Source organism: Hyla sarda, chromosome 6 (assembly GCF_029499605.1).
Source record: "Hyla sarda isolate aHylSar1 chromosome 6, aHylSar1.hap1, whole genome shotgun sequence".
In the NCBI taxonomy this organism is placed as follows: domain Eukaryota; kingdom Metazoa; phylum Chordata; class Amphibia; order Anura; family Hylidae; genus Hyla; species Hyla sarda.
Genome location: NC_079194.1, coordinates 71,868,319 through 71,884,430, shown reverse-complemented (window position 1 = coordinate 71,884,430; position 16,112 = coordinate 71,868,319). Strand labels below are relative to the sequence as shown.

The 16,112-nt window shown below is 46.6% G+C and overlaps 1 protein-coding gene across 3 annotated transcripts in view; it reads right to left on the bottom strand.

Annotated features, from left to right (window-relative positions):
* MPST (mercaptopyruvate sulfurtransferase) overlaps positions 1-15,302 on the bottom strand; it is a 28,760-nt gene extending 13,458 nt beyond the window's left edge. Inside the window, exon 1 of one of the 3 annotated variants that reach the window (XM_056524113.1) lies at positions 15,094-15,302. The gene's annotated coding sequence lies outside the window, so the exon portion shown is untranslated. Of the gene's footprint in view, positions 1-14,973 lie in introns of all 3 variants that reach the window. The other 2 variants (XM_056524112.1, XM_056524114.1) reach the window with 2 other exon arrangements.
* Positions 15,303-16,112: the final 810 nt, after the last annotated feature.

Sequence of the window (16,112 nt, the reverse complement as noted above, 5' to 3'; positions counted from 1 at the left end):
GGTTTAGTGCGGGTGAAAAGATGACCATTTTCCTTTAAGCTGAGCGAAGCGTGACATGTCTGGCTCCAGGATGTGGAAGAAGACCGGGTCCAGAAGACAGAAGAGCGATCAGGTCGCACCGGGGGAGTGACAACTGTGAGTTACAGTTTGTTATTTTCCTTTTGTCAGCACGGGCACAATGGAAGAAAAATACATTTAACCGGAGCACTCCAGTAAGGTGTACCCGTCACTTAAAAAAAAAAAAGAAAAAAAAACTTATGACATGGCAAAAGTTTTGATCATTCGGAGTCTGAGTGTTTGGACCTTGCCAGATCGCTAGAGAGAGCAGGGAGAAGAGAGGGTGGCTGAGCATGCAACCGAGACAAACCCATAGATTTGCATTGCAAGTGTTTCTCCATCATGAGGCACAGAGTCAGGAGTGGATGCGCTTACCAGCTTATGCTTGCCGTGAGCTGGTGGAGATTACAAGGTGGGCGCACAGTCAGGAGTGGATGCGCTTACCAGCTTATGCTTGCCGTGAGCTGGTGGAGATTACAAGGTGGGCGCACAGGCTCGCTAGTTTATATAGAGGTGTGCACTCAGCAGATTTCATACACTGTGGGAGACATTTTTTTAAAACCTGTGAAGAGGAAAGTGGAGCAGTTGCCCATAGCAACCAATAAGATTGCTTCTTTTAGTTTTCAGAAGCCTCATAAAAAAAATAGAAACAATCTGGTTGCTATTGGTAACTGTTCCCCTTTTCCTCCTTGCAGGTTTTGTTAGGTTGCCCCTGATTTCACTAGGAGTGCCACTTCATTTTTGCATGTGTCTACCCCAGATCCTAAAAAAAAAAAAAAATAAAAAAAAAAGGCTGGATTTGTGTTTCCCTACAAAGCATAGAGCAGTAGTTGACACATGGAGACACCGAGTGACAATGTTCAGGCCATAAACCAACGCGCTCATCCAGACAGCAAATAAACACTTCATGGTCTTTATCAGTGACTGTGTACATTAGCAATAGCCGTGCCAGAGGTGACAAAGTGCAGCAGGCAGAATATAAAGGGTTAAAAGGCATTAACCCCTTTAGGGACTCAGCCTATTTTCACCTTAAAAGGAAAACTGTCAGCTTTTGACCCCCCCCCCCCCCCCCCCCCCGCACTAACCAGCGGTACTGGCTGGTAGTGTAGGGGACGCTGATCAGTTTGATGCCTACCGTGCCCGTATCCGCTGCGCCGTTGGGCCCTAATCTTCTATTTTCGGGATATGCTAATGAGGTGCTAACTTGCACTCTGACGTCAGTGCCACTGGCCGCAGCGCCGCCCAGCGGCACTGACGTTGGAGTGCCTCATTACTGCACCTCATTAACATATCCCGAAAATAGAAGATTAGGGCCGAACGGCGCAGCGGATACGGGCACGGTAGGCATCAAACTGATCAGCGTCCCCCACACTATCAGCCAGTACCGCTGGTTAGTACAGGGGGAGAAAGCTGACAGTTTTCCTTTAAAACTGAGCCCTTTTTTGCACATCTGACCACTGTCACTTTAAGCATTAACCCCTTAAGGACGCAAGACGTAAATGTACGTCCTGGTGCGGTGGTACTTAACGCACCAGGACGTACATTTACGCCCTAAGCATAATCGCGGGCATCGGAGCGATGCCCGTGTCATGCGCGGCTGATCCCGGCTGCTGATCGCAGCCAGGGACCCGCCGGCAATGGCCGACGCCCGCGATCTCGCGGGCGTCCGCCATTAACCCCTCAGGTGCCGGGATCAATACAGATCCCGGCATCTGCGGCAGTGTGCGATTTGAATGAATGATCGGATCGCCCGCAGCGCTGCTGCGGGGATCCGATCATTCATAACGCCGCACGGAGGTCCCCTCTCCTTCCTCCGTGCGGCTCCCGGCGTCTCCTGCTCTGGTCTGTGATCGAGCAGACCAGAGCAGAAGATCGCCGATAATACTGATCTGTTCTATGTCCTATACATAGAACAGATCAGTATTAGCAATCATGGTATTGATATGAATAGTCCCCTATGGGGACTATTCAAGTGTAAAAAAAATTAAAAAAAATGTAAAAGTAAAAAAAAAGTGAAAAATCCCCTCCCCCAATAAAAAAGTAAAACGTCCGTTTTTTCCTATTTTACCCCCAAAAAGCGTACATTTTTTTTTATAGACATATTTGGTATCGCCGCGTGCGTAAATGTCCGAACTATTAAAATAAAATGTTAATGATCCCGTACGGTTAACGGCGTGAACGAAAAAAAATTAAAAAAGTCCAAAATTCCTACTTTTTTTTTTATACATTTTATTTAAAAAAAAAAAAAAATGTATTAAAAGTTTTTTATATGCAAATGTGGTATCAAAAAAAAGTACAGATCATGGCGCAAAAAATGAGCCCCCATACCGCCGCTTATACAGAAAAATAAAAAAGTTATAGGTCATCAAAATAAAGGGATAATAAACGTACTAATTTGGTTAAAAAGTTTGTGATTTTTTTTAAGCGCAACAATAATATAAAAGTATGTAATAATGGGTATCATTTTAACCGTATTGACCCTCAGAATAAAGAACACGTCATTTTTACCATAAATTGTACGGCGTGAAAACGAAACCTTCCAAAAATAGCAAAATTGCGTTTTTCGTTTTAATTTTCCCACAAAAATAGTGTTTTTTGGTTGCGCCATACATTTTATGATATAATGAGTGATGTCATTACAAAGGACAACTGGTCGCGCAAAAAACAAGCCCTCATACTAGTCTGTGGATGAAAATATAAAAGAGTTATGATTTTTAGAAGGCGAGGAGGAAAAAATGAAAACGTAAAAATTAAATTGTCTGAGTCCTTAAGGCCAAAATGGGCTGAGTCCTTAAGGGGTTAATAACTCTGGGATGCTTTCACCTTTTATTCTGATTCAGAGACAGTTTTTTCGTTACATATTCTACTTTAACATAGTGGTAAATTTTCGTTGTTACTTGCATCCTTTCTTGGTGAAAAATCTCAAAATTTCATGAAAAGTTTGCATTTTTCTAACTTTGAAACTTTCTGCTTGTAAGGAAAATAGACATTCCAAATAAATCATATTTTGATTCACAACTACAATATATCTACTTTATGTTTGCATCTTAAAGTTGACTTTTTTTTTTTACTTTTTGAAGACATCAGAGGGCTTCAAAGTATAGCAGCATGTTTCAAAATTTTCTGTGAGAAATACCCCATAAATGACCCCATTATAGAAACTGCACTCCTCAAAGTATTCAAAATGACATTTAGAAAGTGTGTTAACCCTTTAGGTGTTTCACAGGAATAGCAGCAAAGTGAACGAGAGGATTCAAAATCATTTTTTTTTTTTTAAACACTCGCATGTTCTTGTAGAGCCATTTTTTGAATTTTTACAAGGAGTAAAAAGGAGAGATATCCCCCCAAAATTTGTAACCCAATTTCTCTTGATTAAGGAAATACCTCATTTGTAAAGTGTTCGGCGGGTGCAGTAGAGGGCTCAGAAGTGAAGGAGCGACAATGGGATTTTGGAGAGTGAGTTTTCTGTAATGGTTTTTGGGGGGGCATGTCGCATTTAGTAAGCCCCTATGGTGCCAGAACAGCAAAAATAAAAAACCCACATGGCATACTATTTTGTAAACTACACCCCTCAAGGAACATAACAAGGGGTACATTGAGCCCTAACACCCCACAGGGCTTTGAAGACTTTTCGTTAAAATTGGATGTGTAAATGAAAATGTATGTATTTTTTTTTCATTAAAATGCAGTTTTTTCCCCAAATTTGACATTTTTACAGAGGGTAATAGGAGAAAATTCCCCCCAAAATTTGTAACACCATTTCTTCTGAATATGGAAATAAGCCATATGTGCATGTAAAGTGCTCTGCGAGCTCACTACAATGCTCAGAAGTGAAGGAGCGCTATTGAGCTTTTGGAGAGAGAATTTGTTTAAACTAGTAGTCGGGTTTACAAAGCCCCCATGGTGCCAGAACAGTGGAACCCCCACACACACAATTTTGGAAACTACACAGAATGTAATAAGGGGTGCAGTGAGCATTTACACTAGAGATGAGCGAACTTACAGTAAATTTGATTCGTCACAAAGTTCTCGGCTCGGCAGTTGATAACTTATCCTGCGTAAATTAGTTCAGCCTTCAGGTGCTCTGGTGGGCTGGAAAAGGTGGATACATTCCTAGGAAAGAGTCTCCTAGGACTGTATCCACCTTTTCCAGCCCACCGGAGCACTTGAAAGCTGAACTAATTTATGCAGGAAAAGTCATCAACTGCCGAGAAGTTCGTGACGAATCAAATTTACTGCAAGTTCGCTCATCTCTAATTTACACCCCACAGGTGTCTGACATAACTTTGGAACAGTGGGCTGTGCACATGAAAAATCTTAATTTAATGAACGACTGTTGGAAAAAAAATAAAAAAATAAAAAAAAGTCAGACACGTGTGGGGTGTAAATGCTCACTGTACCCCCCTTATTACGTGAGGGGTGTAGTTTCCAAAATGGTCCACTGTTCTGGCAACATACGGGCTTTATAAACTCACTTGGCCTTCAATTCTAGACAAATTTTCTCTCCAAAAGCCCAATGGCGCTCCTTCTCTTCTGAGCATTGTAGTGTGCCCGCAGAGCACTTTATATCTACATGAGGTATTTGTATACTCAGAAGAAATGGTGTTACAAATTTTGAGGGGAGAGGGGGCTTTTTTCCTATTTTCCCCTTGTTAAAATGAAAAATGTAGGGTAACACCAGCATTTTTGTGAAATTTTTTTTTCTCATTTTTCCCATCCAACTTTAACGAAAATTCATCAAACACCTGTGGGGTATTATTGCTCACTATACCACTTGTTACGTTCCGTGAGGGGTGTAGTTTCCATAATGGGGGTCACACATGGGTATTTATTTTTTGCGTTTATGTCAGAACCTCTATAAAGTCAGCCACCCCTGTGCAAATCACCAATTTAGGCCTCAAATGTACATAGTGCGCTCTCACTCCTGAGCCTTGTTGTGCGCCCGCAGAGCATTTTATGTCCACATATGGGGTATATCCATACAGTGATCCCTCAACTTACAAAGGCCTCAACATACAATAGTTTCAACATACAATGGTCTTTTCTGGACCATTGTAACTTGAAACCAGACTCAACATACAATGCTACAGACAGTCCAGATCTGTGAAACGTGTCACGTGGAAGAACTGACCAATCAGAATGGGCATTCACTGGTAAAACACCTGTATTGCTGAAGTGCATGCACTGACTGTCTGTCTGGTAGCGCCCCCTACAGTACAGGAACTACAAGTTCTGTACTACTCCTTATCTGTGCCAGGGTTAGCTGCTCCTTTGGACACCAGGTAAGGGTGGCTCCATTTGGGACACTGGGTGTACTGTATAGGACCCTGAAGAAGCTCCTGTCCTCTACAAAAACCATTGTTTCGTAACCAGGGTGCCTCCAGCTGTGGCAAAACTACAACTCCCAGCATGCCCGGACAGCCAACGGCTGTCTGGGCATGCTGGGAGTTGTAGTTTTGCAACAGTTGGAGGCATCCTGGTTGGGAAACACTGACATAGACGGTGATTTACAGCTCCCAGCAGATCTTTCTTACTTTTGTATGTATGGACTTGCTTTATCTGTATTAGTTATCTACTTATTTTTCTTTAATCCTCACCTTTTCCTATTTTTGGATGACATTTTGGTGGCTTCAGAACCAATTACCAGGTTTCCATAGAGTTATGGTCCCAACATACAATGGTCGTCCTGGAACCAATTAATATTGTAACTTGAGGGACCACTGTACTCAAGAGAAATTGCATAACAAATTTTGAAAATGAAAAGTAAAGGACAACACCGGCATGTTAGTGTAAAACATTTAATTTTTTTTACACTAACATGCTGGTGTAGACCCCAACTTTTCCTTTTCATAAGGGGTAAAAGGAGAAAAAGCCCCCAAAAATTTGTAGTGAAATTGCTTCAGAGTATGGAAATACACCATACGTGGCCCTAATACGACAGGGCTCAGAAGTGAGAGAGCATCATGCGCAGTTGAGGCCTAAATTAGGGATTTGCATAGAGATGTACCCAGATGAAAGCGTTACAATTGCCTCCGCTACAAAAAAAAAAAAAATTATATGCCAGTGATTCCCAAACTGGCAATCACTTGCTGTTGCTAAACTCCCAGCATGCCTGGACAGTCAGTGGCTGTCTTGAAATGCTGGGAGTTGTTGTTTAGCAACAGCTGGAGGCTCCATTTCGGAAACACTGCTGTACGATACATTTTTTTTTTTTTAAACATTTTTATTAGGGGGGGGGGGGGCAGTGTAAGGGTGTGTATGTAGTGTTTTACCCTTTATTTCCTGTTAGTACAGTGTATTGTAGTGTTTTTAGGGGTTTAAGGTGAGTTTACCGCTAGGAGTTTGAGCTGCAGCGGAAAATTTGCCGCAGCTCATACTTAAGGCAGGAAACTCACTGATAACCCCCACCGTGTCAATGTACCCTGTGCATTCACATGGGGAGGCAAACCTCCAGCTGTTGCAAAACTACAACTCCCAGCATGCACGAACAAACGGCTGTCTGGACATGCTGGGCGTTGTAGTTGCGCAACAGCTGGAGGCACAATGGTTGGAAAACCTTGAGTTAGGTTCTGCTACCTAACTCAGTATTTTTCAACCAGCATGCCTCCAGTGGTTGCGCAACTACAACCCCAAGCATGCCCAGAAAGCCGTTTACTGTTCGTGCATGCTGGGAGTTGTAGTTTTGCAAGATTTAGAGGGCCACGGTTTAGAGACCAATGCACACTGACCTCCAAACTTTACCCCTGTAAATCTTGCAAAACTACAAATCCCAGCAAGCCCAAACAGAAAATGGCTGTCTGGGCATGCTGGGAGTTGTAGTTTTGCAACATCTGGAGGGCTACTGTTTAGAGCAAACTAAGCCGTGGCCCTCTAGATGTTTCTAGGCAAAAACTCACCTGGCAATAGCAGGATCGCCGCTGCACAGTGGAGGATCACTGCCGGTAAGAGACCTTCGGCGCCGGTCCCAGCATTGTTCGACCGCTCTGCCCGGACTACTGAGGGTGGGGGAACCGAACAAGACCAAACTACTGGACATCTCCTCCCCCATGCGGCGCACTACTAAAAGTCACTACTGTACACAACACACACACTACTTTACTACTTTTGCAGCTCTGTGCAACTTAAGTTGCATCCCCTAGCTCTTGCTAATAAAAATATATATTAATCAACACCCTATATACAGTGGTGCCTAAACTGTGGACCTCCAGATGTTGCTAAACCCAGCATGCTAAGAGTTGTAATTTTGCAACATCTGGGAGGTCCACAGTTTAGAGATCACAGCCATAACGTATCTTATGGCTGCATCTACAGTCATGGCCGTAAGTGTTGGCATGAAGAAATGAAGTATTTCTCACAGAAAAGGATTGCAGTAACACATGTTTTGCTTTACACACATTTATTCCCTTTGTATAGATTGGAACTAAACCTAAAAAAGCAAATTGGACATGATGGCACCCTTAACTCAATATTTGGTTGCACACCCTTTGGGGGGAAAAAAAAAAAAAACTGAAATCTGTCGCTTCTTATAACCATCAATAAGCTTCTTAGACCTCTCAGCCGGAATGTTGGACCACTCTTCCTTTGCAAACTGCTCCAGGTCTCTCTTGGAAGGCGCCTTTTCCCAACAGAAATTTTAAGATCACTCCACAGGTGATCAATGGGATTTAGATCTGGACTCATTGCTGCCACTTCACAACTCTCCAGCGCTTTGTGGCCATCCATTTCTGGGGGCTTTTTGACGTATGTTTGAGGTCATTGGGGGAGGTTTATCAAAACCTGCGCAGACTAAAAGTTGCCCATAGCAACCAATCAGATCGCTTCTTTAATTTTGCAGAGGCCTTGTTAAAAATGAAAGAAGCAATCTGGTTGCTATGGGCAACTGAGCAACTTTTCTCTGGACAGGTTTTGATAAATCTCCCCCATTGTCCTGCTGGAAGACCCAAGATCTCGGACGCAAACCCAGCTTTCTGACACTGGGCTGTACAGTGCGACCCCAAATCCATTGGTAATCCTCAGATTTCATGATTCCTTGTACACATTCAAGGCCCCCAGTGCCAGAGGCAGCAAAACATCATTGACCTCCACCATATTTCACTGTAGGTACTGTGTTCTTTTCTTTTTAGGCCTCATTCCATTTTCGGTAAACAGTAGAATTATGTGCTTTTCCAAAAAGCTCTATCTTGGTCTCATCTGTCCACAAGACGTTTTCCCAGGAGGATTTTGGCTTACTCAAGTTCATTTTGGCAATTTGTAGTCTTGCTTTTTTATGTCTCTGTGTCAGCAGTGGGGTCCTCCTGGGTCTCCTGCCATTTTAACACTAATAGGTTGCATATATTTATACATACTGACCAAATAGTTTATGAAACTTATACTTTCAGATGTCTACTTTATTTTGACGTCATTTTTTTTTTGTTTTTAACCCGTTCATGACCCAGCCCATTTTCACCTTCAGGACCTGGGCATTTTTTGAAAATCTGACCACTGTCACTTTAAACATGAATAATCATTCTGATTCCGAGATTGTTTTTTCGTGACATATTCTACTTTATGTTATCGGTAAAATTCCACTGATATTTGCATCCTTTCTTGGTAAAAAATCTAAAAATTTCATGAAAATTTAGCATTTTTTCTAACTTTGAAAGTCTCTGCTTGAAAGGAAAATGGATATTCCAAATAAATTATATATTGATTCACATATACAATATGTCTACTTTATGTTTGCATCAAAAAATTGACAAGTTTTTACTTTTGGAAGACATCAGAGGGCTTCAAAGTTCCGCAGCAATTTTCCAATTTTTCTCAAGATTTTCAAAATCGTACTTTTTCAGGGCCCAGTTCAGGTTGGAAGTGGATTTTAAGGGTCTTCATATTAGAAATACCCCATAAATGACCCCATTATAAAAACTGCACCCCCCAAAGTATTCAAAATGACATTCAGTAAGTGTTTTAACCCTTTAGGTGTTTCACAGGAATAGCAGCAAAGTGAAGGAGAAAATTCAAAATCTTCATTTTTTACACTCGCATGTTCTTGTAGACCCAATTTTTAAATTTTTACAAGGGGTAAAAGGAGAGAAATCACCCTAAAATTTGTAACCCAATTTCTCTCGAGTAAGGAAATACCTCATATGCGTATGTAAATTATTCGGCGGGCGCAGTAGAGGGCTCAGAAGGGAAGGAGCGACAATGGGATTTTGGAGAGTGAGTTTTTCTGAAAGGGTTTTTGGGGGGCATGTCCCATTTAGGAAGCCCCTATGGTGCCAGAACAGTGGACCCCCCCCCCACATGTGACCCCATTTTGGAAACTACACCCCTCATGGAATTTAATAAGGGGTGCAGTGAGCATTTACACCCCACTGGCGTTTGACAGATATTTGAAACAGTGGACTGTGCAAATGAAAAATTTTATTTTTCATTTTCACAGACCACTGTTCCAAAAATCTGTCATACACCAGTGGGGTGTAAATGCTCACTGCACCCCTTATTACATTACGTGAGGGGTGTAGTTTCCAAAATGGGGTCACATATGGATATTTATTGTTTTGCGTTTGTCAGAACTGCTGTAACAATCAGCCATCCCTGTGCAAAACACCTCAAATGTACATGGTGCACTCTCCCTTCTGGGCCTTGTTGTGCGCCCCCAGAGCACTTTGCGCCCACATATGGGGTATCTCCGTACTCGGGAGAAATTGCATTACAAATTTAGAGGGTCTTTTTTCCCCTTTTACCTCTTGTGAAAATGAAAAGTATAGGGCAACACCAGCATGTCAGTGTAAAAAATTTATTTTTTTACACTAACATGCTGGTGTAGACCCCAACTTCACCTTTTCATAAGGGGTTAAAGAAGAAAAAGCCCCCCAAAATTTGTAAGGCAATTTTTCCCGAGTACGGCGATACCCCGATATGTGTCCCAAAACTGTTGCCCTGAAATATGACAGGGCTCCAAAGTGAGAGAGCGCCATGCGCATCTGAGGCCTAAATTAGGGATTTGCATAGGGCTGGACTTAGGGGTATTCTATGCCAATGATTCCCAAACAGGGTGCCTCCAGCTGTTGCAAAACTCCCAGCATGCCTGGACAGTCAATGGCTGTTTGGCAATACTGGGAATTGTTATTTTGCAACAGCTGGAGGCTCCGTTTTGGAAACAGTAGCGTACCAGACGTTTTTCATTTTTTTTGGGGAGGGGGGCTGTGTAGGGGTATGTGTATATGTAGTGTTTTTTACTTTTTATTTTAGGTTAGTGTTAGTGTAGTGTAGTGTTTTTAGGGTACAGTCACATGGGCAGAGGTTCACAGCAAGTTTGCCGCTGGAAGTTTGAGCTGCAGCGCAATATTTGCGCCATCTCAAACTTGCAGCACTCACTGTAAACCTCCGCCCATGTGAGTGTACCCTGTACATTCACATTGGGGGGAGGGGGGGGGGGGGCAAACATCCAGCAGTTGCAAACTCCGAGCATGCCCTTTGGCTGTCCGTGCATGCTGGGAGTTGTAGTTTCGCAACAGCTGGAGGCACACTGGTTTGGAAACACTAAGTTAAGTAATAAACTTTCAAGTGTTTTGCAACCAAACTTAGTGTTTCCAAACTAGTGTGCCTCCAGCTGTTGCAAACCTACAACTCCCAGCATGCATGGTCTGTCAGTGCATGCTGGGAGTTATAGTTTTGCAACAACTGCAACAGCTGGAGGAACTGAGGTAGGAAACGGACAATGTTTCCCAACTAGTGTGCCTCCAGTTGTTGCAAAACTACAACTCCACGCATGCCCAGGCATGCTGGAAGTTGTAGTTCGGCAATATCTGAAGGATCAGATGTTGCCGAACTACAACTTTCAGCATGCTTGGGCAGTCTGGGCATGCTGGGAGTTGTAGTTTTGCAACATCTGGAGGTCCACAGTTTGGAGACCACTGTATAATGGTCTCCAATCTGTGCTCTTCCAGATGTTAAAGAACTACAACTCCCAGCATGCCTGGACAGACTGAGCATGCTGAGATTGGTAGTTTTGCAACATCTGGAAGAGCACAGATTGGAGACCATTATACAGTGGTCTCCAAACTGTGGACCTCCAGATGTTGCAAAACTACAACTCCCAGCATGCCCAGAAAGCCAAAGGCTGTCTGGGCATGCTGGGAGTTGCAGTTTTAAAACTACCAGAGGCAGCAGTGAGATCGCTTTACGGCGATCTCACTGCTGCCAATGAAGATGCCGCACTGCTGCCGGAAACTCACCGCCGGGACGCACCACCGCCGGGACCGCCTGGAGGACGCCGCTCACGCCGGGACCACTCGGGACACCGCATGGCCGGGTAAGTGACGCCGGGGGACGAGTCAGGGACACTTAGCAGAGCGGTGTGTGTCCCGATCCCCGTGATCCGGACTCACACACCGCGCTGCTAAGTATTCTGATAGCGAAACGCTGCTATCAGCTAGTCAGATTTGACCAGCTGATAGCAGCGATCGCTGGGGGGGGGGGGGGGTGTGGGATGAAACCCCCCGTGGTCACATGGTAAGATGGCTGGCTATCAGTGATAGCCACCATCCTACCGGGCGCTGCGGGATGCCGCGAGTAGCGGCAAAAATGTTCATGACGTACTTGTATGTCATAGGTCGGGAAGGGGTTAATTAACATTTTAAATTAGTTAGAAGCTTAACAATTTAACTTGACATTTTGAAAATTACATATTTTTTTGTGTGCTATGCAAGGTTTGCAGAAATTAAAAAGGTAGTAGAACATAGGAACATCCCCCCAAAAGACCCCATTTTAAAAACTAGACCCCTCAAGGTATTCGCTAGGGGGTACAGTGAGTATTTTAACACCATAGTTTTTTGGCAGGAATTATTACAAAGTCAGTGTTAAAAATTCGAAATTTGCAATTTTTCACAAATGCATCATTTGGGGGGCATTTGTAGGACCCCCGGCTGCCCAGGTATGCAGCAGCACCCCGCGATGCTCCGGGGTGCTTCAGGAGAGACAGAGGGAGCTCACTTCTGACCGCGGCTGTAAGGGTTAAACTGTCGGGAGTGAACTTCACTCCCGGCAGTGCGGCAGGTCCCGGCCAGCCGCGGCCACACACAGCACCCCACGATCGCAATGCGGGGTGCTGCAGAGGAGACAGAGGGAGCCCCCTCCCTCTGTCATAACACTTACAGCCCGCGGCTGTAAGGGTTAAAACTGCCGGGACCGAAGTTTACTTCGGTCCTGGCAGTGCAGCAGGGTCCCGGCTGTGTGATACAGCCGAGACCCTGCCGCGATCTCGTGGGTGAACTGGGCAGCATCCACGAGAATAATGGACGAGTATAGACGTCCAGGTGCGGGAACAGCCGCCAACCTGGACGTCTATACTCGTCCGTGGTCGTTATTGGGTTAAATGTTGACGAATAGTTCGCGCTGACACTGATGCTTCCTGAGCCTGCAGGACAGCTTGAATATCTTTGGAACTTGTTTGGTGCTGCTTATCCACCATCCGGACTATCCTGCGTTGATACCTTTCATCGATTTTTCTCTTCTGTCCACGCCCAGGGAGATTAGCTACAGTGCCATGGGTTGCAAACTTCTTGATAACGTTGCGCACTGTGGACAAAGGCAAATCTAGATCTCTGGAGATGGACTTGTAACCTTGAGATTGTTGATATTTTTCCACATTTTTGGTTCTCAAGTCCTCAGACAGTTCTCTTCTCATCTTTCTGCTGTCCATGCTTAGTGTGGCACACAGACACAGAATGCAAAGACTAAGTGAACTTCTCTCCTTTTTATCTGCTTTCAGATGTGATTTTTACATTGCCCACACCTGTTACTTGCCCCAGGGGAGTTTAAAAGGAGCATCACATGCTTGAAAATCTTACTTATCCACAATTTTAAAAGGGTGCCAATAATTTTGTCCAGCCCATTTTGGAGTTTGGTGTGATATTATGTCACATTATTTGCTTTTTTTTTCCCTCCCCTTTTAGATTTAGTTCCAATATACACAAAGGGAATAAACATGTGTATAGCAAAACGTGTGCTCAGATCCCCCCCCCCCCAACATGTGTCACTGCACCGATCCCCAACATGTGTCACTGCACCGATCCCACCCCAACATGTGTCACTGCACCGATCCCCCCCCAACATGTGTCACTGCACCGACCCCCCCCCCAACATGTGTCACTGCACCGACCCCCCCCCCCAACATGTGTCACTGCACCGACCCCCCCCCCCAACATGTGTCACTGCACCGACCCCCCCCCCCCCAACATGTGTCACTGCACCGATCCCCCCCCCAACATGTGTCACTGCACCGATCCCCCCCCCCAACATGTGTCACTGCACCGATCCCCCCCCCCAACATGTGTCACTGCACCGATCCCCCCCCCCCAACATGTGTCACTGCACCGATCCCCCCCCCCCCAACATGTGTCACTGCACCGATCCCCCCCCCCCAACATGTGTCACTGCACCGATCCCCCCCCCAACATGTGTCACTGCACCGATCCCCCCCCCCCAACATGTGTCACTGCACCGATCCCCCCCCCCCAACATGTGTCACTGCACCGATCCCCCCCCCCCCAACATGTGTCACTGCACCGATCCCCCCCCCCCCAACATGTGTCACTGCACCGATCCCCCCCCCCCCCAACATGTGTCACTGCACCGATCCCCCCCCCCCAACATGTGTCACTGCACCGATCCCCCCCCCCCAACATGTGTCACTGCACCGATCCCCCCCCCCCAACATGTGTCACTGCACCGATCCCCCCCCCCCAACATGTGTCACTGCACCGATCCCCCCCCCCCCCAACATGTGTCACTGCACCGATCCCCCCCCCCCCAACATGTGTCACTGCACCGATCCCCCCCCCCCAACATGTGTCACTGCACCGATCCCCCCCCCCCAACATGTGTCACTGCACCGATCCCCCCCCCCAACATGTGTCACTGCACCGATCCCCCCCCCAACATGTGTCACTGCACCGATCCCCCCCCCAACATGTGTCACTGCACCGATCCCCCCCCCCCAACATGTGTCACTGCACCGATCCCCCCCCCCAACATGTGTCACTGCACCGATCCCCCCCCCCAACATGTGTCACTGCACCGATCCCCCCCCAACATGTGTCACTGCACCGATCCCCCCCCCCAACATGTGTCACTGCACCGATCCCCCCCCCCAACATGTGTCACTGCACCGATCCCCCCCCCCAACATGTGTCACTGCACCGATCCCCCCCCCCAACATGTGTCACTGCACCGATCCCCCCCCCCAACATGTGTCACTGCACCGATCCCCCCCCCCAACATGTGTCACTGCACCGATCCCCCCCCCCAACATGTGTCACTGCACCGATCCCCCCCCCAACATGTGTCACTGCACCGATCCCCCCCCAACATGTGTCACTGCACCGATCCCCCCCAACATGTGTCACTGCACCGATCCCCCCCAACATGTGTCACTGCACCGATCCCCCCCAACATGTGTCACTGCACCGATCCCCCCCAACATGTGTCACTGCACCGATCCCCCCCCCAACATGTGTCACTGCACCGATCCCCCCCCCAACATGTGTCACTGCACCGATCCCCCCCCCCAACATGTGTCACTGCACCGATCCCCCCCCCAACATGTGTCACTGCACCGATCCCCCCCCCAACATGTGTCACTGCACCGATCCCCCCCCCCAACATGTGTCACTGCACCGATCCCCCCCCCCCAACATGTGTCACTGCACCGATCCCCCCCCCCCCAACATGTGTCACTGCACCGATCCCCCCCCCCAACATGTGTCACTGCACCGATCCCCCCTAACATGTGTCACTGCACCGATCCCCCCCAACATGTGTCACTGCACCGATCCCCCCACAACATGTGTCACTGCACCGACCCCCCAACTTGTGGCCCAGGCTGGAGGGAGCACTGTGTCCCTGTATAGACGTCAGTCCCCGGACACTCACCGCCGCTGTCCCAGGTGCACGTCCCTTTCCTCCGCTGCCTCTCACCTCTGCCAGCTGCCGTCCTTCCTGTCACATTGTTGTTTCCGCCCCCTGAGGCTCCGCCCTGCCCCGGGCACTTACCTCCTGCACTGCAGCACGTCCGCATAGGTCACTTCACAGGACCCAATCAGCTGAGGGAAAGGAGAGGGGAGGAGGAATTAGGGCCGAATGTCGGTGTAGTATAGGACAAGTCTACTGCCGTAATTAGGGGAGGATACCGTGATTACATTGAGAGAGAAAATATGTTCCAGTAAAAGAGCACACCATGGAAAACAATAGCGCTCCCCCTCACTCGGCAGTGGTTTGATCCGGGGTATGGAGCATGAACTATCCCAGGGAGGGAGGCGAGTCACGTGATCAGGCTGTCATCTGGTCTGTGAGAGGTGCAGAATCCTGGAATCACGGCTGAAGTTTTGGAGTCGAAGTGGAAATGGGAAAAATAAAGGAGAAACTGATGTTTATTTCCTACTCAGAATCTACATGTGTGATTGCAGCCTTAACCCCTTAAAGGAGAAGTACCAAATCCAAAGGATTGTGTGAGATCCCACCGCTGGGACTCCCTGTGATCTCCTCAAGTGTTCCTTGCGAATACTCGCAATACGAATTTTATTATTATTTTTTTTTTTTACAGTACACATCACAGTGATCACCCCTCTCTGCTTCCAGCTTGTGTGGTGTAAAGAAGGCTCTAATACTACTGTGTGAGACTGGCGTGCGAATTTTCGCATATGTGAAAATATAACGCGAATATTACGAATATGCAAATTTAGCGAATATATGACGAATATTCGTCCATATATTCGCGAAGAATCGCAAATTTGAATATTGGCTATGCCGCTCAACACTAATCTCCTCTATGGGGTCCTGTCTCTCCCCAGGAGCAGTGCATCACGTGCCACACACAAAACGGCCACGCCCCCCTCATATGTCTCTGAACGAAGGCAGAGCCCGAGATCGCATGTCTGCAGATAATTAAGCCACGCCCCTTAGGTTCAGAAATCTCACTTCACACTCCCCGTGCTGCATTACACAAGAAGACACAGCAAGGGGAATTAACCCCTTAAGGATTCAGGGTTTTTCCGTTTTTGCACTTTCGTTTT